The sequence below is a fragment of the Somniosus microcephalus genome, chromosome 1, assembly GCF_052327205.1.
Source record: "Somniosus microcephalus isolate GS21.2 chromosome 1, FLI_Smic_1.0, whole genome shotgun sequence".
NCBI classification, from domain to species: Eukaryota; Metazoa; Chordata; class Chondrichthyes; order Squaliformes; family Somniosidae; genus Somniosus; species Somniosus microcephalus.
Window position 1 is genome coordinate 254,120,622 of NC_140987.1, and position 25,624 is coordinate 254,146,245.

General features: G+C 46.8%; 1 protein-coding gene across 7 annotated transcripts in view; it reads left to right on the forward strand.

Moving 5' to 3' along the window:
• Nucleotides 1–24,813: 24,813 nt before the first annotated feature.
• Nucleotides 24,814–25,624, forward strand: part of pip5k1ba (phosphatidylinositol-4-phosphate 5-kinase, type I, beta a) — a 224,633-nt gene continuing 223,822 nt past the window's right edge. For 2 of the 7 annotated variants that reach the window (XM_085992146.1, XM_085992136.1), the window contains exon 1: nucleotides 24,820–25,032. The gene's annotated coding sequence lies outside the window, so the exon portion shown is untranslated. Of the gene's footprint in view, nucleotides 25,033–25,624 lie in introns of all 7 variants that reach the window. The other 5 variants (XM_085992151.1, XM_085992165.1, XM_085992127.1 and 2 more) reach the window with 5 other exon arrangements.

The window sequence follows — 25,624 nt, forward strand, 5'->3', positions numbered from 1 at the left end:
GGCTTTGTACAGAGTTTGCACATGTACACAGTCTTTCCATCTTTAATGCCTGGGGTAAAATGCTTCCACACATCCAATGGTAAATGTGGCATTGTTCTATGCAGAGAAATAAAGGGCATTCGTCTCTGTGTCGAATTGCGGTCGATCAGCATGATTGTAACAGGGTGAGTAAATTTTTTCTGATGCTCCATGTAATGGAAGCATGACCTGTGCATGCATGTGCTACATCACCAATAGAGGGAGCTAATCGCTCATCCAACCAATCAGGACACATTTGTTCACACACAAAACTTGTAATTATTAAAACAAGCCAAGTAAGAAGATAAACATATATTGATTAAGAAATTCCTTAATAATTAAGATTCCATCTCTGTTAGTAATTTTAAGAGAGGACATGTGAAAAAAATGAAACAAATACCAAAAAAAACAATATTATGCTAGCATGTGCCTTTTTGGGCAAAATTCCCAAAATTCCCAAGCTAAACTTCCCGTGGAAAATTTCCGGAAATTTACCATGCAACCCTACACGCCACTGAAGGAGATTCTGCACTACAGTCCTGAGCCCCTGGAAATTGCTGAAAGCTATCATTTTGGAAAACAAAATCAATTAAATGATGAGGACATCAGTGAGTACATTGTAGCTTTAAAAAAGCTATCCATTCACTGTCATTTCGGACACTTTCAGGACCTAGCTTTGCGTGACCGCTTTATTTGTAGGTTGAAAAATGAACATATCAAAAGTAAATAGTTGACAACCCCTAACTTGACTTTTGACTTAGCTTGTCAGACAGCTATATCGATGGATATAGCCGACTGATACTCCAGAGAGTCTCACGCCATTTCCAGTCATCAGACAACTGAGGTGAATTGGCTGCAGGCTAAAAATAAAAGGCAGTTGGGCCCTAAAGTCTCAGCAACTGGCCATGGTAACAGTGCACTGAAGTCGTGCTATCAGCGCCTGAGACAACTCATCGCTCAAAGCTGTCCATATGTGAAGGCAGACTGCAAGAAAACTGGGCATCTTGCGAAGGCATGCCAACAGAAGAGTTAATCGACTGGCAATGCTAGAAGTAGGAATCGCCAGACACCACATACCATTGCAGTGCAGCAGCGGGACGAGGAGTTTCTGGAGATTCACGTCATCAGGAGCATGAAGGTATCGAACAGCAATTCGCGAGGTATCGTCATCCAAGTGGATGTCACAGGAACCAGGATACCATAGAAATCGACACTTCCATGAGCGTAGTACTGGAATCGCTATATCACGACAAGTTGTGTGATTATCGACTAGAGAAATCGAATGTAGAGCTGCGAGGCTACTCAGGTGAGCAAATCCCTGTAGTAGGAAATGTCACCATACCAGTGAAATACAAGGATCAGTGTCAGAGCTTGTCTCTCATAGTAGTGGCAGGCGACAAGCCTGCCTTGATAGGTAGAAATTGGTTACGATCACTGAAGCTGGGTTGGAATGAGATTTTTCATGTGGAAGCGAAATTTGCATCAAAAGATGATGTCACCAAGCAGTGTCTGAAGGTGTTCAGTGAAACAGGCAGTCCGATCCAAGAAATCAAGGCGAGTGTCAGAGTGCAGAAGGACACAAGACCAGTTTACTGCAAGCCATGTCCCGTACCATACGCACTCAAGGAGAAAGTTGAGCAAGAACTCAAAAGCCTAGAAATGGAGAACTTTATCTCTAAGGTAGATCTGAGTAATTGGGCTACACCCATTGTTGTTGTACCTAAGTCAGATGGTAAGGTAAGGTTGTGTGGTGATTATAAAGTAACCGTAAACCAGGTTCTAGAGTGTAATCTACCCAATACATTGCCAAATGCGGAAGATTTGTTCACAACGCTGACAGGTGGCCAGATCTTTTCGAAGTTAGATCTAAACGCCTACCTACAACTTGAGTTAGATGAAGAGTCCAAGCCATGCTTGACTATAAATACTCACCTAGGCCTATATCAGTTCAATAGGCTACCATTTGGAGTGTCTTCAGCCCCTGATATATTCCAGGGGGTGATGAACCAAATTTTGCAAGGGATTGAAGGGGTAGTGTGTTATTTGGATAACATACTCTTTTCAGCACCAAACAGGCAAATCCATGATGAGGTGTTGAATGAAGTGCTCAAACGGCTAGAGAAGCACGGAGTATGAGTGTCAGCTCACAAGTGTGAGTTGTTTCAAAACTCAGTGGAGTACTTAGGGCAGAGAGTAGACAAAGATGGTTTACATCTAACCAAGGGAAAGCTGGCTGCAATCAGAAATGCACCCACTCCCAAGAATATCTCTGAACTTTGATCATTTTTGGGTCTTTTGAATTATTATGGAAAGTTCCTCCCAAAGTTGGCTACATTGTTACATCCACTGAATAAGCTGTTGAGAAAACAGGTCCCTTGGAAGTGGTCAAAAGAATGCGACACAGCATTCAAAGAGTGTAAAAGCCAGTTAGTAGATAGTACCATATTAGTTCACTGTGATGTATCTAAGGAGATCAAGCTATCATGTTATGCCTCTCCGTACGGAGTTGGGGTAGTGATCTCTTATGTACTAGATAGTGGGGAGGAGAGACCAATTACTTTTGCTTCACACACTCTCAGTGTCAGTGAACAGAATTATGCGCAGATCGAAAGGGAAGCTTTGTCATTGATTTTTGGGGTCAAGAAGTTTCACAAATACTTGTTTGGTCATAAGTTTACCATAGTTACTGACCATAAGCCCCTGACAGCAATCCTCCATCCAAAGTCCCCAGATCCAACCTTAGCTGCAGCCCAAATGCAGAGAAGGGCTTTGATTTTGTCAGTGTATACGTATAACATTGAGTATAGACGATCAGCTGATCACAGTAATGCTGATGCTATGTCCAGGTTGCCATCCCTATCACAAGTTACACCCAATAGGGAAGAAGTGTTTTATTTCTCATACATTGATGAGCTACCAGTCACAGCTGAAGAGATTGGTAGGGCAACCAAATGTGACACAATTATGTCAAAGGTGTATGATTATATAGCAAATGGATGGCCAAACCAGGTATCAGAGGAAGATATCCATCCATACTTTGTTCATAGGAATGAATTGTCAGTGGATAAAGATTGTATCATGTGGGGAGCAAGAGTGGTTATCCAAATAGGTTCAGGTCTAAATTGTTAGATCTTCATGACTAACACCTGGGAATGTGCTTGACCAAGAGTTTTGCACGCAGTTACTTATGGTGGCCAGGTTTAGATAAAGAGATAGAGTACATAGTCAGACAGTATACAACATGTCAATCAGTGAGCAAGAAACCACCATCTGTACCATTACAGTCATGGAAATGGCCTCCAAGAGTGTGGCAAAGGTTACAGGCAGATTTTGCTGAGCTAGAAGGACAGCAATTGTTCATAGTGATAGATAGTCACTCGAAGTGGGTAGAGATGTTTCTGCTGCGGATAAAAACAACAAGCAAAACACTAGACAATTTGCGAAGATTATTTTCTTCATATGGCCTCCCAGAAGAAATTGTGTCTGATAATGGGCTACAATTTTGTTCAGAAGAGTTCACACAGTTCGTGAACAGAAATGGTGTGAAACATACCAAAGTTCCACTGTACCACCCTGTTTCAAATGGTGCAGCAGAGCGCACAGTATTGTCAAACGTGCCCTCATCAAGCAGATGTTGGATCCAAATCCAAAGAAACGTCAGTTGTTGTTGGACCACAAACTGGCAAATTTTCTTGATTACCTATCGGAATACTCCTCATACCACTACTGGTGGAAAAACAGCAGAGTTGTTTCTTAAACGACAGCCACGAACCAGGTTCTTGTTGTTAAAGCCAAACTTGGCACAGTCCGTAGAAGAGAAACAATCAAGGCAGAAAGAGAGTCATGATAAAGGTAGAGTTAGAGAGAGAAGTGTGAAGTTGAACCAGAAGGTTAGAGTGAAGAACCATCACCATAAATGGTTAAAGTGGTTACCAGGAAGAGTAGTGAAGATATGTGGTCCTCGTGCATATTTGGTCAAGATGTTTGATCATGGAAAGGTTAGGTTTGTTCACATTGATCATATCTTACCTACAGATGTGGAAGGAGTTGAAAGCTGGGATGATTCAATTTATTCTGTTGAGTCAGATAGCCTTGATACAAGTAGAGTACCAGTAGCAAATCCTACATCAGATGTACCAGAAACAAGTCCAAAACAAAGTCAGAATTTAAGTCTGAGCCCGAATCAGGCAGACAAACAGTCCAAATGTAGATCAAGGTCAGCCCATGGAGAAAAATTCTCTGCAGGCTCAGCCTAGAATGAGTCAAAGTCCTACAACAAGATCTGAAAGTTCTGTTCAAGAAAGAAGATATCCTCTTCGAAACAGAAAACCAGTGGGGTAAAGTTTAATTTGTAAAGATGGGAAATAAGTTTGTATTTTTTGTTTGTGTTACAGAATTCTATAATAGAATTTGGAAACATAAAATGGGTTCCATTTGAGAAATGTATACTAAGAGTTGTGTATACCATGCAAGTCATGTACAATGATTATTTGTTATGATTAACTGTGACGTGCCTGAACGACTATCGACCTGTCGCACTCACACCCATCATAATGAAGTGTTTCGAGAGACTGGTCCTGGCTCACATCAAAGCCAGTGTTCCCGCCTCTCTTGACCAACACCAGTTTGCCTATCGTGCAAACAGATCAACGGAGGATGCAATCACAACTGCTCTACACTCGGCACTGAATCACTTAGATGGTAAGGAGACCTACATCAGAATGCTGTTCATAGACTACAGCTCAGCATTCAACACTATCGTCCCCAACAAGCTGGCCACCAAACTCCAAATCTTGGCCTGAACACTTCCCTCTGCAACTGGACCCTGGACTTCCTAACAAACAGACCCCAGTCTGTCAAATTAGGTAACCACACCTCCCCCCCCCGACCCTGAACACGGGGGCCCCACAAGGATGTGAGCCCCCTCCTCTACTCCCTCTTCACCCACGACTGTGTGGCTGTTCATGGTTCCAACACCATCATCAAGTTTGCGGATGACACCACGGTAGTAGGCCAGATCACCAACAACAATGAGTCAGCCTACAGGGAGGAGGTCCAGCATCTCGTGAAGTGGTGCGCCGATAACAACCTGGCCCTTAACATCAAGAAAACCAAAGAAATCATTGTGGACTTCAGGAAGTCTAAAGGCGGAAGTCACACCCCCATCCACATCAATGGGGCTGTGGTGGAAAGGGTGGACAGCTTTAAGTTCCTCGGAGTCCACATCACGGAAGACCTCTCCTGGTTCCTCAATACCTCCTCTCTGGTGAAGAAGGCCCAGCAGCGCCTATATTTCCTAAGGAGGCTGAAGGGATGTAACCTGTCACCCCTGATCCTCTCTAACTTTTACCGCTGCACAATAGAGAGCATCCTGACAAACTGTATCACAGTATGGTATGGCAGCTGTAACTACTATGACCGGAAAGCCCTGCAGCGGGTAGTCAAAACTGCCCAACGCATTACCGGCACCCGGCTACCGACCATAGAGCACATATACCAGAAACGCTGTTTACGGAGGTCACGGTCCATCATCAAAGACCCTACCCACCCCAGCCACAGTCTGTTCGCCCTCCTGCCATCTGGGAGACGCTACAGATGCATTCGCACCCGTACGACCAGATTTAGGAACAGCTTCTTTTCCCAGGGCTGTCATCCTACTGAACTCCACAAATAAACTCTAAAGCCTGCACATCTGCCAATGCACTTTATTATGGTTATGTTTATGTTAATGTATTACAAGCCAAATGTATGTTGAATGTTTAAATGTCTTAATCTAAATGTACACTCTCGGGAGCCGCAAGCCTACATTTCGTTGTACTGCACTTGTGCACTAACAATGACAATAAAAGTTGATTTGATTTTGATTTGATTTAACTTCTTCAATAAGGAGGGAGAAGTGTAATAGCGCCACCTAGTGACTACTGATGTATATAATAATAAAGCACATGGGTAGTACAGTTCTTACTGGAAGCCATGTTGTGCAGTTGTATATATATGCTGTGTCCCAAGATATCACAGGTGGGTATATGGAGTTAGGTCACAGATCAGCCATGATCTCATTGAATGGCGGAACAGGCTCAAGGGGTTAAATGGCCTACCCCTATTCCTACACCAGAACTGAGAGGTTATAACTATCAAGAAAGACTGAACAGGCTGGGGCTCTTTTCTCTAGAAAAGAGAAGGCTGAGGGGTGACCCGATAGAGGTCTTTAAGATTATGACAGGATTTGATAGGGTAGACGTAGAGAAGATGTTTCCACTTGTGAGGGAGATCAAAACTAGGAGTCATCAATATAAAATAGTCACTAATAAATCCAAGAAAGAATTCAGGAAAAACTTCTTTACATAGAGAGTGGTGAGCATGTGGAACTCGCTACCACAGGGAATGGTTGAGGCAAATAGCATAGATGCATTTAAGGGGAAGCTAGATAAGCACATGAGGGAGAAAGGAATAGAAGGATATGCTGATAGGGTGGGATGAATTAAGGTGAGAGGAGGCTTGTGTGGAGCATAAACACCGGCATAGGCCAGTTCGGCCAAATGGCCTGTTTCTGTGCTGTAGAATTCTATGTAAATCTATGTAAATTATGATTTGATGATGTATCTTTCTTATTCCATAATTCCATAATTCCAATGTGGTAGCAGCTACCTCAAAAGAATATTTTGCTTATTAACATATATCTGAACGCCGTGTGAAATGTAGTATTAAATACGAATTGAATTTTTCATCTCTCGAATGTTGATTACCAGATTACAATACTATAGAGCCTGTTTCCATAATTAGATTATCACTTTACTTGTCAGCTCCAATTGATTAAAGTCATGGCTCCTTGGGATATTTTAAGTATTTATTCAAAAAATAGAAATCAGCATAACATCCTTTTGTGAATGGGACTCTACTTTGTTCCACATCATACTGCTTGACCTCAATATTTAATGGCTAAAGAACATAAGAAATAGGAGTAGGAGTAGGCCATTCGGCCCCTCGAGCCTGCTGCGCCATTTAGTAAGATCATGGCTGATCTTCTACCTCAACTCCACCTTCCCATATTATCCCCATATCCCTTGGTTCCCTTAGTATCCAAAAATCTATCAATCTTTGTCTTGAATATACTCAACGACTGAGCATCCACAGCCCTCTGGGGTAGAGAATTCCAAAGATTCACCACCCTTTGAGTGAGGAAATGTCTCCTCATCTCAGTCTTAAATGGCCGACCCCTTATTCTGAGACGGTGACCCCTGGTTCTAGACTCCCCAGCCAGGGGAAACATCCTCCCTGCATCTATTCTGTCAAGGCCCTTAAGAATGTTATACATTTTAATGAGATCGCCTCTCATTCTTCTAAACTCTAGGGAATATAGGCCTAGTCTACTCAATCTCTCCTCATAGGACAATCCCCCCATTACTACTAAAGCTGTAGTAAGAATGGCTATTTATCATTTTGCTTCCATTAAGAGCAGCGTTTTATTATAGTTTTAACAGTTTCAACAGCAAAAACACTGTCATAAAACATTCCTTGAATTCGCTACTTTTTTGAACATCCTGTATTAAAGCATCTTAAGAAGGGAAAAGCAGCACAGAGATTCACTTCAATGAGGTTGGTAAATAAGAGCGCGTTCTTACATTCCATCAAGGAAATAACATAAAATGACATACAACTTACAGCGCAGAAACAAGTCTGTGCCGGTGTTTATGCTCCACATGAGCCTCCTCCCACCCTACTTCACCTCACCCTATCAACATATCCTACTATTCCTTTCTCCCTCATGTCTTTATCTAGCTTCCCCTTAAATGCATCTATACATAGAAACATAGAAAAATAGGAGCAGGAGTAAGCCATTCGGCCCTTCGAGCCTGTTCCACCATTCAATATGATCATGGCTGATCCTCTATCTCAATACGATATTCCCGCTCTCTCCCCATACCCCTTGATGCCTTTTGTGTCTAGAAATCTATCTATCTCCTTCTTAAATATATTCAGTAACTTGGCCTCCACAGCCTTCTGTGGTAGAGAATTCCACAGGTTCACCACCCTCTGAGTGAAGAAATTTCTCCTCCTCTCAGTCCTAAATGTCCTACCCCGTATCCTGAGACTGTGATCCCTCGTTCTAGACCCCCCAGCCAGGGGAAACATCCTCCCTGCATCCAGTCTGTCTAGCCCTGTCAGAAGTTTATACGTTTCAATGAGATCCACTCTCATTCTTCTAAACTCTAGTGAATACAGGCCTAGTCGACCCACTCTCTCTTCATACGACAGTCCTGCTATCCCAGGAATCAGTCTGGTGAACCTTTGCTGCACTCCCTCTGATGTAAGAAAAAGGAGGCTTACCATCAAGTAACTTTAAAGTAAGCTTTAAGTAACTTATAAACACACTATATACAAGAGAGGTCTTTACCATGCCTCTGGTAGAAGCCTCTTACAATACTGAACAGACCAGTATTTATACCAGTCCAACAGGAAGTGACATGACAGGAAGTGAGGTATGTACACAGTTCATAGTTCATAGTTCACAGTTCACAGTTCACAGGAAGTGATGACATAACTTCCCGGAAGTTATTATTTTTATCACATTCTTCCCTCCTGCAGGTTTAGGAGGCTGTGGTCTACCTTTTGGTCCGCAGCCGCCGAACAAGGAAGAGTCGCACCCGTTTGGATTCCCGTCGTAGAGGGTCGCTGGTCCGCTTACATGCGGTTGGCCATTGGCCAGAGTCCGTGTGGCCTGGATTGCCCTGTGAAGGGTCGGGGAGATCATGGCTTCGAGTACGAGCCCCAATAGGTTCAAAGTCAGACTGCCTCTGTTCAGAGGGAGGTGCAGAGCTGGTCTGTGGCAGACCAGTACTTTCATGCGTGGTACTGGGAGGGTCGCAACCTTGAGCACGGGGTTCTACCGGCACCAAGCTAGTTGGTGTCCGATCAGGATCCTGGAGAGGGGTACCCGATAGGTCCCAAGAGTTTCCTGGTGAAATGCCATCACCCGATGTCCCACTAGGTCCTGGTGGGCAGGGAGCCAGATCCCGTAATGATACGGTAGATTCTCGGCCGTCGGAATATCGTATGTTTGCATAGGTGGGGTTGGCATCGGTTAGTTCGACCTCGTCTACAAGAGGGTCATTTTTAGACGTCCGAACGTATCTTCGGAGTAATACAGGTCCAGGAGTAGTTAGCCATGACGGGAGTGATGTCCCATGAGATGAGCGACGCTGGAATCCAAAGAACCGCTCATGAGGTGTAGTATTTGTGGCTGTAGAAAGCAGGGACCGTATAGAGTGCAATGCATCCGGAAGCACTGTTTCCCATTGCTGGTCTGGTAGGCCCCGAGATCTTAAAGCGAGACGTACGGAATTCCAGATGATACCGTTATACCTCTCTATCTGCCCATTTCCGATGGGATGGTATGGTGTTGTTTTGCTTGTAGCAATTCCCCGTTCTGAGAGGTAGTCCTTGAGTTCCCTCGACATAAAGGATGGACCCCGATCTGAGTGAATATAAGCCGGCATGCCACAGAGAGAAAATACCTGCTCAAGGCAGGAGATTACTGTGGACGCCAGCATATTGGAGCAGGGGAAGGCAAACGGAAAACGTGAATATTCGTCGATCATGGCGAGCAAATATGTGTTCCGAGTTGAAGAGGGCACTGGGCCCTTAAAATCGATGCTAAGTCGTTGCATCGGTTGGGTTGCATGTATGAGTATACCATCTGAGGGGCGGAAGAACTGAGGTTTTAATTCCGCACAAAGCCGGCATTCTGAGCATATTTTCTTTACATCTCCAGTGGAAAAAGGGAGATTCCGTGATCGTACGAAATGTAGCATGCGCGTAACGCCAGGATGGCACAAACCATTGTGGACATCCATGAGGGTGGAGGATGACATAGTGGAGCAGAATGCCCGTGTGAGGGTGTCCGGGGCCACATTCTCCTTGCCAGGCCGATAGAGAATGGTATAACCAAAAGAGGCCAGTTCCATCCTCCAAAGTTGTATTTTATTATTCTTAATTTTGGTTCGTTTTCGATTATCGAGCATGAAGGCGACTGATCGTTGGTCCGTGATCAATGTAAAGTGCTGGCGAGCTAGAAAATGGTTCCACTTCCGTACTGCCTCTATGATGGCTGTGGCTTCTTTCTCAACCGGAGGATAATGTAGCTCGGCACCTTGTAAGGTCCTGGACATAAATGCTACAGGACGACCTTCCTGATTCAGAGTAGCCGAGATCGCCACCTCCGAGGCATCACATTCAACCACGAAAGGGAGATTCTCATCAATGGAGTGAAGAGCCGCTTTCTCCAACTGTTTTTTGAGAAGGTTAAAGGCTGCAACAGCCGCTGTTCCCAGTGGAAATGATCTAGCATGCAGCAAGGATTGGATTTTGTCCGAAAAATGAGGAATCCATTTAGCGTAGTATGCAAACAGACCGAGAGCCCGACGTAAAGAAGCCGGATTCTTAGGTGACGGGAGCTCTTGGAGCGGGCGAAGTCTTTCTGGGTCTGGCTTAATGATACCATTGCCTACGCAGTAGCCAAGGATGTTGATGGTCGGTTGCGACTCAACAGATTTGGATTCATTCAGGGTCAAATTACGGCGATGGAGGGCATCCCGAAATTTTTGGAGGTTGGAGTCGTGCTCCTGTTGATCGTGACCTGCAATGGTAATGTTATCAAGATAGGGAAAAGTGTCCCTTAGGTTTTCCTGCTTAACCAGGCCATCCATTGCCCGTTGAAAGACAGCCACTCCATTAGTAACCCCGAATGGGAGGCGACGAAATTGGTACAGCCGTCCATTAGCCTCAAAGGCTGTGTACTGCTTATCTGAGACCTTCAAGGGTAACTGATGATAGGCACTTTTTAAATCGTAAGTTGAGAACACTTTGTATTCGGCCAGTTTATTAACCATATCATCAATGCGTGGCAATGGGTAGGCGTCCAAGTCGGTATATTGATTGATGGTTTGCGAATAATCGATGCATAGTCGCTGTTTGTGAGGTTTTAGAGGGTTCTTGACAATGACGACTTGAGCCCGCCAGGGCGACGAACATGGTTCAATGATATCCTCTGCTAGAAGTCGAGAGATTTCAGCCGCAATAAAAGATTGGTCTTCCTGATTAAAGCGCCGCGATTTCGTTATTATCGGTTGGCATTGAGGCGGAATACTGGCAAATAATGAGGGTTCATCAAGTGAAGCTGCTGATAATGCACAAAATGGTAATTTAGACGGTATATTAGAAATAGTAAGTCCGGGTTTGGATCCACCAAACTCAATGGTGAGTTTCTTATGCTGTTTTTGGAAGTCCAGTCCTAAGAGGAGATCACTACATAAGTCCTTGAGCACCGAAAGTCGGGTGGAGGGATACATACGACCATGAAGTGTCATATCAACAACACAAAAGCCGGAGATTCTGGTATTAAGTGATGACTGGGCCATCGCAATTGCCTGGTCCGATGGGAAGACATGTAGTTTCAATTTCGCAACAATCTGTTCCTTAATGAAACTATCAGTATTTCCTGAGTCAATTAAGGCATCTAAGGTATGCCCTTTAATTGAAATTTTTGTGGCAGCATGAGACAGGTTCTGTGGGCAAGCAGCTGTAATTGGTGTCGTTGCACAGAGAGTGGCTAAAACTCTCGGTGTGCTTCTTCGGGAGAGAGCTCGAGAGGAAGCTTGATAGGTCCTAGCTGGAGCATCTTGATAGGCCCTAATTGGAGCAGTTCGGTAGGCCTTAGCTGGATTGGCCCTCGTAGAGGCCCTTGATAGGCAAACTTTAGCAAAGTGTCCTTTTTTCCCGCAATAACTGCAGATTGCATTGCGAGCAGTGCAGGTTTTCCTAGGGTGAAAAGCATCTCCACAAAAGAAGCATTCCTTCCTAGATTGCCAAGAGGCTGCTAAAGTGGGGTCGTCCTCCTCTTCTTCATCAGAATTATCAGAATTAGATTCCCCCATGATAGGGTTCACCTGAGACCGCTTGAATTGTCTGGTTGCAGCTACAGCAGCAGATCGAGATCTGGGCAGCTGATAGAGGTCTGCATTTCTCTTTGCCAAATCCAGTGAACAAGCTAGGTCAAAAGCTTTTTGTAGCTCAAGTGTTTTACTTTCTAGTAGACGCTGGCGTATAAATGGAGAGGCAATCCCGCAGATGAAAGCATCACGAATCATTTCTTGGCGGTACAGCTCAGCTGAGGCTGCCTGAAAGTTACAATCTACGCTGAGCCTGCGAAGTTCTTGCAGGAATTCGTCAATTGATTCCCCTGGCCCTTGTCGGGCTGTGGCCAGTAGATGTCTAGCATAGACCTCATTTGGGGTCTTGGCATACAGTTTCTTAAGTGCCCGAATCACCTCATCGTAATTATCCCATTCATCAACATATTCGAACACTTTTGGGGTCACATAATTGATAAGTATCTTCAATCTAGCAGGAGCATCCGCTTCACATTCATCCAGAAAATTCTCAAAAGTACGGTACCAATGCTTCCATACCCTGCCAGCTGCTGGTGCATTCGGGTCCAAGTCCAGACGAATAGGTCTAAGGATTTTCTCCATGATGGGTGGTTCCCTGGATCCTTAATTCCGAGTTTGTCCGAAGGTCTAGTATTTGTGAGTGTAAATACTAAGTTACTTAAATTGATGTAAGAAAAAGGAGGCTTACCATCAAGTAACTTTAAAGTAAGCTTTAAGTAACTTATAAACACACTATATACAAGAGAGGTCTTTACCATGCCTCTGGTAGAAGCCTCTTACAATACTGAACAGACCAGTATTTATACCAGTCCAACAGGAAGTGACATGACAGGAAGTGAGGTATGTACACAGTTCATAGTTCATAGTTCACAGTTCACAGTTCACAGGAAGTGATGACATAACTTCCCGGAAGTTATTATTTTTATCACACCCTCTATGGCAAGTATATCCTTTCTTAGGTAAGGAGACCAAAACTGCACACCATACTCCAGGTGTGGTCTCACCAAGGCCCTGTATGAATGCAGTAAGACATCCTTGCTCCTGTACTCAAATCCTCTTGCAATGAAGACCAACATACCATTTGCCTTCCTAACTGCTTGCTGCACCTGCATGTTTGCTTTCAGTGACTGGTGTACAAGGACACCCCAGGTCGCTTTGTACATCAACATTTCCCAATCTATCACCGTTTAAATAATACTCTACCTTTCTGTTTTTCCTACCAAAGTGGATAACTTCACATTTATCCACTTTATACTGCATCTGCCATGTATTTGCCCACTCACTCAACTTGTCTAAATCACCTTGAAGCCACTTTGCATCCTCCTCACAACTCACAATCCCACCTAGTTTCATGTCATCAGCAAACTTGGAAACATTACATTTGGTTCCCTCATCCAAATCATTGATATATATTGTGAAAAGCTGGGGCCCAAGCACCGATCCCTGCGGTACCCAACCAGTCACCGCCTGCCACCCCGAAAAAGACCCATTTAATCCTACTCTCTGTTTCCTGTCTGTTAACCAATTTTCAATCCATGTCAGTATATTACCCCCAATCCCATGTGCTTTAATTTTGCACACTAACCTCTTATGTGGGACTTTATCAAAGGCCTTCTGAAAATCCAAATACACCACATCCACTGGTTCTCCCTTATCTATTCTACCAGGTACATCCTCAAAAAACTCCAGTAGGTTTGTCAAACATGATTTCCCTTTCATAAATCCATGTTGACTTTGTCTAAACCCATTGATATTTTCTATGTGTCCTGTTATCACATCCTTTATAATACTCTAGCATTTTCCCTACTACTGATTTCAGGCTAACCGGTCTGTAGTTCCCTGTTTTCTCTCTCCCTCCTTTTTTAAATAGTGGGGTTACATTTGCCACCCTCCAATCTGCACAAACTGTTCCATAATCTATAGAATTTTGGAAGATGATAACCAATGCATCCACTATTTCCATGGCTACCTCTTTTAGTACTCTGGGACGCCGATTATCAGGCCCTGGGGATTTATTAGCTTTCAGTCCCATTAATTTCTCCAGCACTATTTTTTTACTAATACTAATTTCCTTTAATTCCTCCTTCTCACTAGACCCTTGGTTCCCTAGCATTTCTGGAAAGTTATTTGTGTCCTCTTCCGGGAAGACAGAACCAAAGTATTTGTTTAATTGCTCTGCCATTTCCTTGTTCCCCATTATAAATTCTCCCTTTTCTGACTGTAGGGGACCTACATTTGTCTTCACTAATCTTTTTCTTTTTATATACTTGTGGAAGCTTTTACAATCCGCTTTTATGTTCCTTGCTAGTTTACTCTCGTACTCTATTTTTCCCCTCTTAGTCAATCTCTTGGTCCTTTTTTGCTGAACTCTAAACTGTTCCCAATCCTCAGGCTTGCTACTTTTTCTGGCAACTTTATATGACTCCTCTTTGGATCTAATACTATCCTTAATTTCTTTTGTTAGCCATGGTTGGGCCGCTTTTCCTTTTGTGTTTTTGCGCCAGAAAGGAATGTATAACTGTTGCACTTCATGCATTCCTTTCTTAAATGTTAGCCATTACCTATCCACTGTCATGCCTTTTAATGAAGCTCCCCAATCTATCATAGCCAACTCACTCCTCATACCTTTGTAGTTTCCTTTGTTTAGATTTAGGACCTTAGTTTCGAATTGGACTTCTTGACTTTCCATTTTAATGAAGAATTCTATCATGTTATGGTCACTCTTCCCTAAAGGACCCTGCACAACAAGATTATTAATTAACCCCTTCTCATTGCACAATCTAGGATAGCCTGTTCCCTAGTTGGCTCCTCAATGTACAGGTCTAAAAAACCTTCTCATAAACACTCCAGGTATTCATCCTCCACAATATTACTGCTAATTTGGTTTGGCCAGTCTATATGTAGATTAAAGTCACTCATGATTTTTGTAGTACCCTTGTTACATGCATCTCTAATTTCCTGTTTGATGCCATCCCCTTCATTACCACTACTGTTTGGAGGCCTATAGACAACTCCCAACAATGTTTTCTGCCCCTTGGTGCTTCTTAGCTCCACCCAGACTGATTCTACATCTTAATTTTCTGAGCCAATATCCTTTCTCACTATTGCTCTGATTTCATCCTTTACTAACAAGGCCACCCCACCTCCTTTTCCTTTTTGCCTGTCCTTCCTAAATATCGAATATCCTTGGATATTCAGCTCCCAGCCTTGGTCACCCTGCAGCCATGTCTCCGTAATCGCAATTATATCGTATCCGTTTATATCTATTTGCGCTGTTAATTCGTCTACCTTATTACGAATGTTTTGTGCATTCAGATACAATGCCTTTAGATTTGTCTTTTTAACATTTTTAGACATCTTATCATTTTTTTGTACTATGGCCCTATTTGTCTTATTACCATTTTTTCTTACCCGGACCCTATTTGTTAGTGCACTCCTTTGTTTGTACGCTCTGTCCGTTCCTGACACAATATGGTTATCCTTACCCCAATCACTTTCCTGCACTGCTTCCTTGTCTTTTCTCTTTAACATACTAGATTTCTCTCCATCAGGACCCTCCACCCCCCCTTATTTAGTTTAAAGCCCTATCGCCTATTCACCCCAACCACTCCTTGTGGTAGCGAACTCCACATTTTCACCACTCTTTGGGTAAAAAAGTTTCTCCTGAATTCCCTATTGAATTTATTAGTGACTATCTTATATTTCTGGTCCCTAGTTCTGGTCTTCCCCCACAAGTGGAAACATCTTCTCTACGTCTACCCTATTGAAACCCTTCATAATTTTAAGGACCTCTATCAGGTCACTTCTCAGTCTTCTCTTTTCTCGAGAAAAGAGGCCCAGCCCGTTAGTTGTTACCTTTCAGTCTGGCATCATCCTTGTAAATCTTTTTTGCATGTTCTCCAGTGCTTCTGTATCTTTCTTGGAATATGTAAACTTGTAAACAGCCTCAATACAAGTTATCCTTAGTTTCAGGAATGCCCTGCTTCCATTGGGAAATTAGGAGTACTTAAGAAATGCATTTTTAAAACCAATTTGTTTTCCTATGAAATATCTCTACACTCTATCTCTGTCTGCAGTCATCACCAGTCAAGAATGCAGACTCCTCCACTGTCACTGCTAATCATCCCAGATGGAAGATGCCAAGTTGCCAGCGAAAGTAAGATATGATGGACCATTCCAGTTATTTTTTGTTCCATTCCTACATGGTACGATCCACTTTGAGAAAGCAAGCCACAAAGCAGCTATGGCAACATCTAATAACACTCCTTGCAGCTGGGGGAGTGAAAAGCAGTCTTCAGACTTCATTCCTATCACTATCAGGTTGGAATGCCAATGCTATGCAACCCTAGGCTACCTCGTATCTCTAAACATGGGCTAGAATAATCAGTAGTCTGGAACTGTGAAAGACGTAAAAAAAAAAATTGTAGATAGTTTCAGTGTTTTCCCACACAGTTCTCAGCTTAAAAAAGCAAAAGCAATAAGGGGATGGAGTTCCCACTTGTTACTTGTTATATTAGCGCAATCTGGCCGGAATCGGCCAAACCGGCGCAAAAGATCGGGGAATTTAAAACGTAGGTGAGTTACGCCCAAAACCACTTACACTTGTGTTTTCCGCCATCTTTATCGCTGCTTTCAAGATTCAATTAGCCAGGATCAGGCCCCGCCCACAAAACCAACCACATCCCCAGGTCATTATTGTGAGATTCCACCGATGGCGCAGGTTCGTGGAGGCTCTTCAAATTGCGCTCAGTTTCTTACAGGCACACAGGCACTAATAGGAACTTTTTAAAAGTCTTTTCATGTCAAAAAATATTTAATTTACTAAGAAACTGACTGGTGTAGCCTATAATTTCTTTCCCCTGTGTGGGCCCTTTAAGTTTGCTGCGCGGCCACTGTCGTATCTCTTCCAGCGGCAGCGGCTGGTGAGCAGCCTGAGCGGGACCTCGCGATTGGTGAGCAGGCTGTGTGGGACCTCACGATTGGTGAGCGGGCTGTCTGGGACCTCGTGATTGGTGAGCAGCCTGAGTGGGACCTCACGATAATGGTGAGCAGGCTGTGTGAGACCTCACGATTGGTGAGCGGGCTGAGTGGGTCCTCACGATTGGTGAGCAGGCTGTGTGGGACCTCACGATTGGTGAGCGGGCTGTGTGGGACCTCACGATTGGCGAGCAGGCTGTGTGGGACCTCACAATTGGTGATCGGGCTGTGTGGGACCTCACGATAATGGTGAGCAGGCTGTGTGAGACCTCACGATTGGTGAGCGGGCTGAGTGGGTCCTCACGATTGGTGAGCGGGCTGTGTGGGTCCTCACGATTGGTGAGCAGGCTGTGTGAGACCTCGTGATTGGTGAGCGGGCTGTGTGAGACCTCACGATTGGTGAGCGGGCTGAGTGGGTCCTCATGATTGGTGAGCGGGCTGTGTGGGTCCTCACGATTGGTGAGCAGCCTGTGTGAGACGTCACGATTGGTGAGCGGGCTCTGTAGGTCCTCACGATTGGTGAGCAGGCTGTGTGAGACCTCACGATTGGTGAGCGTGCTGTGTGAGACCTCACGATTGGTGAGCGGGCTGTGTGAGACGTCACGATTGGTGAGCAGGCTGTGTGAGACCTCGTGATTGGTGAGCGGGCTGTGTGAGACCTCGTGATTGGTGAGCGGGCTGAGTGGGTCCTCACGATTGGTGAGTGGGCTGAGTGGGTCCTCACGATTGGTGAACGGGCTGAGTGGGTCCTCACGATTGGCGAGCAGGCTGAGTGGGTCCTCACGATTGGTGAGCAGGCTGTGTGAGACCTCACGATTGGTGAGCGGGCTGTGTGAGACCTCACGATTGGTGAGCGGGCTGTGTGAGACCTCACAATGGGTGAGCAGCCTGAGTGGGTCCTCACGATTGGTGAGCGGGCTGTGTGAGACCTCACGATTGGTGAGCAGGCTGTGTGAGACCTCACGATTGGTGAGCGGGCTGTGTGAGACCTCACGATTGGTGAGCGGGCTGTGTGAGACCTCACGATTGGTGAGCGGGCTGTGTGAGACCTCGCGATTGGTGAGCGGGCTGTGTGAGACCTTGCGATTGGTGAGCGGGCTGTGTGAGACCTCGCGATTGGTGAGCAGGCTGTATGAGACCTCACGATTGGTGAGCAGCCTGAGTGGGTCCTCACCATTGGTGAGCAGGCTGTGTGAGACCTCACGATTGGTGAGCGGACTGTGTGGGACCTCACGATTGGTGAGCGGGCTGAGTGGGTCCTCACGATTGGTGAGCGGGCTGTGTGAGACCTCACGATTGGTGAGCGGGCTGTGTGGGACCTCACGATTGGTGAGCGGGCTGTGTGAGACCTCGCAATTGGTGAGCGGGCTGTGTGAGACCTCACGATTGGTGAGCGGGCTGTGTGAGACCTCGCGATTGGTGAGCGTGCTGTGTGAGACCTCACGATTGGTGAGCAGGCTGTGTGAGACCTCGCGATTGGTGAGCGGGCTGTGTGAGACCTCACGATTGGTGAGCAGCCTGTGTGAGACCTCACGATTGGTGAGCAGCCTGTGTGAGACCTCGCGATTGGTGAGCGGGCTGAGTGGGTCCTCGCGATTGGTGAGCGGGCTGTGTGGGACCTCACGATTGGTGAGCGGGCTGTGTGAGACCTCACGATTGGTGAGCGGGCTGTGTGAGACCTTGCGATTGGTGAGCAGGCTGTGTGGGACCTCACGATTGGTGAGCGGGCTGTGTGGGTCCTCACGATTGGTGAGCAGCCTGTGTGAGACCTCGCGATTGGTGAGCGGGCTGTGTGGGTCCTCACGATTGGTGAGCAGCCTGTGTGAGACCTCGCGATTGGTGAGCGGGCTGAGTGGGTCCTCACGATTGGTGAGCGGGCTGTGTGAGACCTCACGATTGGTGAGCAGGCTGTGTGAGACCTCGCGATTGGTGAGCGGGCTGTGTGGGACCTCGCGATTGGTGAGCGGGCTGTGTGGGACCTCGCGATTGGTGAGCGGGCTGTGTGAGACCTCGCGATTGGTGAGCGGGCTGTGTGAGACCTCACGATTGGTGAGCGGGCTGTGTGAGACCTCACGATTGGTGAGCAGGCTGTATGAGACCTCACGATTGGTGAGCAGCCTGAGTGGGTCCTCACCATTGGTGAGCAGGCTGTGTGAGACCTCACGATTGGTGAGCAGACTGTGTGGGACCTCACGATTGGTGAGCGGGCTGAGTGGGTCCTCACGATTGGTGAGCGGGCTGTGTGAGACCTCACGATTGGTGAGCGGGCTGTGTGGGACCTCACGATTGGTGAGCGGGCTGTGTGAGACCTCGCAATTGGTGAGCGGGCTGTGTGAGACCTCACGATTGGTGAGCGGGCTGTGTGAGACCTCGCGATTGGTGAGCGTGCTGTGTGAGACCTCACGATTGGTGAGCAGGCTGTGTGAGACCTCGCGATTGGTGAGCGGGCTGAGTGGGTCCTCGCGATTGGTGAGCGGGCTGTGTGGGACCTCACGATTGGTGAGCGGGCTGTGTGAGACCTCACGATTGGTGAGCGGGCTGTGTGAGACCTTGCGATTGGTGAGCAGGCTGTGTGGGACCTCACGATTGGTGAGCGGGCTGTGTGGGTCCTCACGATTGGTGAGCAGCCTGTGTGAGACCTCGCGATTGGTGAGCGGGCTGTGTGGGTCCTCACGATTGGTGAGCAGCCTGTGTGAGACCTCGCGATTGGTGAGCGGGCTGAGTGGGTCCTCACGATTGGTGAGCGGGCTGTGTGAGACCTCACGATTGGTGAGCAGGCTGTGTGAGACCTCGCGATTGGTGAGCGGGCTGTGTGGGACCTCGCGATTGGTGAGCGGGCTGTGTGGGACCTCGCGATTGGTGAGCGGGCTGTGTGAGACCTCGCGATTGGTGAGCGGGCTGTGTGAGACCTCGCGATTGGTGAGTGGGCTGTGTGAGACCTCAGGATTGGTGAGCGGGCTGTGTGAGACCTCGCGATTGGTGAGCGGGCTGTGTGGGACCTCGCGATTGGTGAGCGGGCTGTGTGGGACCTCGCGATTGGTGAGCAGGCTGTGTGAGACCTCGCGATTGGTGAGCGGGCTGTGTGGGACCTCGCGATTGGTGAGCGGGCTGTGTGGGACCTCGCGATTGGTGAGCGTGCTGTGTGAGACCTCACCATTGGTGAGCAGGCTGTGTGAGACCTCGCGATTGGTGAGCGGGCTGTGTGGGACCTCACGATTGGTGAGCGGGCTGTGTGAGACCTCACGATTGGTGAGCAGGCTGTGTGAGACCTCGCGATTGGTGAGCGGGCTGTGTGAGACCTCACGATTGGTGAGCAGGCTGTGTGAGACCTCACGATTGGTGAGCGGGCTGAGTGGGTCCTTGCGATTGGTGAGCAGCCTGAGTGGGTCCTCACGATTGGTGAGCGTGCTGTGTGAGACCTCGTGATTGGTGAGCAGCCTGTGTGAGACCTCACGATTGGTGAGCGGGCTGTGTGAGACCTCGTGATTGGTGAGCGGGCTGTGTGAAACCTCGCGATTGGTGAGCAGCCTGAGTGAGACCTCACGATTGGTGAGCGGGCTGTGTGAGACCTCGTGATTGGTGAGTAGGCTGTGTGAGACCTCGTGATTGGTGAGCAGGCTGTGTGAGACCTCACGATTGGTGAGCGGGCTGTGTGAGACCTCGCGATTGGTGAGCAGCCTGAGTGGGTCCTCACGATTGGTGAGCGTGCTGTGTGAGACCTCGTGATTGGTGAGCAGCCTGTGTGAGACCTCACGATTGGTGAGCGGGCTGTGTGTGACCTCACGATTGGTGAGCGGGCTGAGTGAGACCTCACGATTGGTGAGCAGGCTGTGTGGGACCTCACGATTGGTGAGCGGGCTGAGTGGGTCCTCGCGATTGGTGAGCAGCCTGTGTGAGACCTCGCGATTGGTGAGCGGGCTGAGTGAGACCTCACGATTGGTGAGCGGGCTGTGTGGGTCCTCATGATTGGTGAGCGGGCTGAGTGAGACCTCACGATTGGTGAGCGGGCTGTGTGGGACCTCGCGATCAGTGAGCGTGCTGTGTGAGACCTCACGATTGGTGAGCGGGCTGTGTGGGTCCTCATGATTGGTGAGCGGGCTGAGTGAGACCTCACGATTGGTGAGCGGGCTGTGTGAGACCTCCCGATTGGTGAGCAGGCTGTGTGGGTCCTCATGATTGGTGAGCGGGCTGAGTGAGACCTCGCGATTGGTGAGCAGGCTGTGTGGGACCTCACGATTGGTGAGCGGGCTGTGTGAGACCTCGCGATTGGTGAGCGGGCTGTGTGAGACCTCACGATTGGTGAGCGGGCTGTGTGGGACCTCACGATTGGTGAGCAGCCTGTGTGAGACCTCAGGATTGGTGAGCGGGCTGTGTGAGACCTCACGATTGGTGAGCGGGCTGTGTGAGACCTCACGATTGGTGAGCGGGCTGTGTGAGACCTCACGATTGGTGAGCGGGCTGTGTGAGACCTCACGATTGGTGAGCGGGCTGTGTGAGACCTCACGATTGGTGAGCGGGCTGTGTGAGACCTCACGATTGGTGAGCGGGCTGTGTGAGACCTCACGATTGGTGAGCGGGCTGTGTGAGACCTCACGATTGGTGAGCGGGCTGTGTGAGACCTCACGATTGGTGAGCGGGCTGAGTGGGACCTCGCGATTGGTGCGCGGGCTGTGTGGGACCTCGCGATTGGTGAGCGGGCTGTGCAGCCGTGCACCTTATGGGGGAACACTGGTCTACACTGCTTAAACTATGAAATGGTTCAGCATAGTTTTTTTAATCATTTTCAGGGATTTTAAATCTGTGACATCACCTGTTGGCGGGTGGCCCTTAATTGGCCTGCTGAGCCCGCTGGGTGGGCTCAACAAGGTCAATCAAGTCAAAATCACGTGGGTTGGCCACAACTCGATGGAGGCGGGACTACAACCCCGAAAGTTGTAGTCCCGCCTCCTACCCGCCTCCTCAATGAAAATCCAGCCCAATCTATCTGAACTACAGCACACCGCCAATCAAGATCATTATGGGATAATTCTCCTTCATGTATTATTGACTTCATTTATCCATACAGTCAGTAATCTGACTGAGAAGTGATAACAACAACAACTTACATTTACATAGCGCCTTTAACGTAGTAAAATGTTCCAAGGCACTATAATAATAACAATGCTCATATGATACACAAAATTATGAAGTGACTGAAGCTACTGCATGGTTCTGGGGTCAAAGGTCAAATCCCATCTATCTATCTCCAGAGACTTGAGCACAAAAATCCAGGCTAAAGGAGTGCTGCACTGTCGGAGGTGTCGTCTTTCAGGTGAAACATTAAACTGAGGCCCTCTCAGTTGGAGTTATTCCTGGTGTCCTGGGCCAATATTTATCCTTCACCCAACATCACTAAAAGTCATTTATCACACTGCTGCTTGTGGGATCTTGCTGTGCACAAATTGGCTGCCGCGTTTCCTACATTACAACAGTGACTACACTTCAAAAGTACTTCATTGGCTGTGAAGCAGTTTGGGACATCCTGAGGTCATGAATGCAACTTCTTTTTATATTTATACAGCTAGGATAAAAATGTTCTTATTATCATACCCCTCCTATAACACAATCTAGCGCTAAGAAAGACTTGCATTTATAATAGCGTTTTCACAACCTCAGGACGTCCCAAAGCGCTTTGCAGCATACCTTTAGAAGTGTAGTCACTGAGGTAGGTTTTAAGAAGTGTGTTAAAGGAGGAAAGAGAGGTAGAGAGGCGGAGGGGTGGAGAGGTTTAGGAAGGAAATTCCAGAGCTTAGGGCCTTGGCAGCTGAAGAGTTGGCCACCAATAGTTGAGTGATTAAAATCAGGGATGTCATGTTGGCAGTTGCTCAGAGATTTTTTTTTCAGCTGCATCCCAAACCCTCGACCTCTACCACCTAGAAGGACAAGGGCAGCAGGCACATGGGAACACCACCACCTCCAAGTTCCCCTCCAAGTCGCACACCATCCTGACTTGGAAATATATTGGCCGCTCCTTCATCGTCGCTGGGTCAAAATCCTGGAACTCCCAACCGAACAGCACTGTGGGAGCTCCTTCACCACATGGACTGCAGCGGTTCAAGAAGGCAGCCAACCGCCACTTTCTCAAGGGCAATTAAGGATGGGCAATAAATGCTGGCCTTGCCAGCGACGCCCACATTCCATGAATGAATTTTTTTTTAAATTGGGGGAAAAAAAGCTTTGTGAAAAATGATCAGGGTATAACAAAAGAAAATAACAAAGGAGAAAAGTATAAAGACTTAACCAATGAATGAGAAAATTGACAGGTTCTGACAGAAACAAAGCTTATCACAAATCTGTAGTATTGTTGTACTGTAAATAGAGTTGTAAAAAGCTAACTTCTTAAAAGTATATTGTTCCCCCCTTCACCTCGTCAATTTTTTGGGTCTGTAACACATGAAGGGTTTTGATAGAGTAACTAAGGAGAAACTGTCTCCAGCGGCAGGAGGGTCAGTAACCAGAGGGCACAGATTTAAGGTAGTTGTCAAAAGAACTAGAGGGGAGATGAGGAGAATTGCTTTTACGCAGCGAGTTGTTATGATCTGGAACGCACTGTCTGAAAGGCTGGTGGAAGCAGATTCAATAGTAACTTTCAAAAGGAAATTTGATATACAAGCAAGAAAGAACTTGCATTTATGTAGCACCTTTCACGACCTCAAGACGCCCCAACGCACTTTACAGCCAATGAAGTACATTTTTGAAGTGTAGTTACTGTTGTAAAGTAGGGAATATATTTGAGAAGGAAAAAAATTCCAGGGCTCTGGGGAAAGAGCAGGGGGAGTGGGACTAATTGGATAGCTCTTTCAAAGAGCCGGCACACGATTGGCCGAATGGCCTTCTTCTGTGCTGTAGCAATCTATGATTTTCTGGCTGAGGTAAACTGCAGCTGGGCTATGGCGTTCTGAAACGAGCCACTAGGCGGTGTCCTGAGCGGCCAAATTGCTCACATTCATTCCCTTATTGCGGCGAAGAGTCTTTCTTGTGTGTCCGGTTAGTAGCTCAATGAAAAATAGAACTTCTGAGCGAAGCAGAGGACGCGAATCCCCTTTCAATTTTAAAGTGAGTCTTCAACCTTGCAAGAGAGAAAAAACATTCTGGAGATGTGAAACAGACCTCTCAGAAAGAAACGTGGCATCCCCTGATTTAAAAAATGTGACCTATTTTAATGCATGTTTCTTTAAAAATAATAACTACAGCTCTGCATATGTTTAAATGCATTTGCAAATTTCTGTCACGCTGACATTATAAATCAATGTCCCTCTTATGTCCACATCTAGTCATGGAAGGGGGCGGGTGGAGGGAAGAGGAAATCATCCTGGCTAAAATATAATTAAAATGCATTCATGGTACAAAATGAATATTAAGGGTGGGTTAACTTATTATAATCAGGATTTATTCCACAGAGGAGGAAAGGAGATGTACAAATGAAATTGCATTGCTAAATCCGGCAACTGACATATACTAGCCTTGCATTAATGAAGGGAGGCGGGGGAATCACTGCAATCTCAAGGAGTATCCACTGGGGAGACCTCTTCTAATTTAGCCCATATTCCCTAGGGAACCGAACAAGGAGGGGAAATAAAATAAATAAACAAACAAACAAACCAGCTTTAAGATTCCAGACAAGTGCAATATCATCAATGCAGCAAGATACATGCAACCCTCAGTCTTACTTGTGTTAAGTTTTATTTTTAGTGGTTTAGCAACAAGGATAAAGAGGGAAGGGGAAGCCGCTGCGGGATTTGTGGGCTCTTCCTGTGCACGGGGGGGAGGATGCAGATTGGAGCAAACAACAATAGCGGTGCGCGGGTTCGAGGGGGCGTGCACGTGCACGAGATAGAGAGAGCGGGAGAGGGGACGTGCGCACGCTGCTTGGGTACAGGCGGCGGGAGGGCGCGCCCCCGCTGACTGCTACATTCCGGCAGACTGAGACAAGCGGGCAGTGCGCGGCCAATGGGAGCGATCCGCTCGCCTCACCTGCTGCACCCGGCTCAGTGAGAGCGGCCGGAGCCCCACACAAACACACACCTGGCACACAGACACTGCACTGCAGGTAAGCACTGGCTTCATCAACAGGGCCCGGGGAGAGGGAGAGGGAGAGAGAGAGAGAGAGAGAGAGAGAGAAAGAAAGAAAGAAAATAGAGAAGGGAGTGATATATATATATATATAGAGAGGGCAGAGATAGAGAGGGGAGTGAAATAGTGGGAGAGAAGGAGAGGGGAGAGAAATAGAGGGAGATCTAGAAAGGAGATATAGAGGGAGATAAATAGAGGAGAATTAGAAAGAAAGGGAAATAGTGGGAAAGAGGGGAGGGAAATAGAGGAAAGTGAGAGAAATGGAGAAGGAGGGAGATTTATTTGTACCTTGTCAAGTGTGTGCAGATGAAATATGCTGTTTATGTGCTCTGTTAGATCATGACTAAGGCTGTACTTCCTCTTACAGGTGCACTGAGCAAAGCTTTGCTTTAAAAAAAAACTTCTGCTGTTGGGAAAGGTCCAGTTTTTGTGCACCGGTGTCTGAAAATATCACATAATAAAAATGAACATGCACACACCTGGGTATAGGGTCTTGTAAACAGAGGCAGTGTTCAATGATGCATGGGTTTGTGTGCCAGGCTCTTGAACGGGGTTTGTTTTTGAAGTTG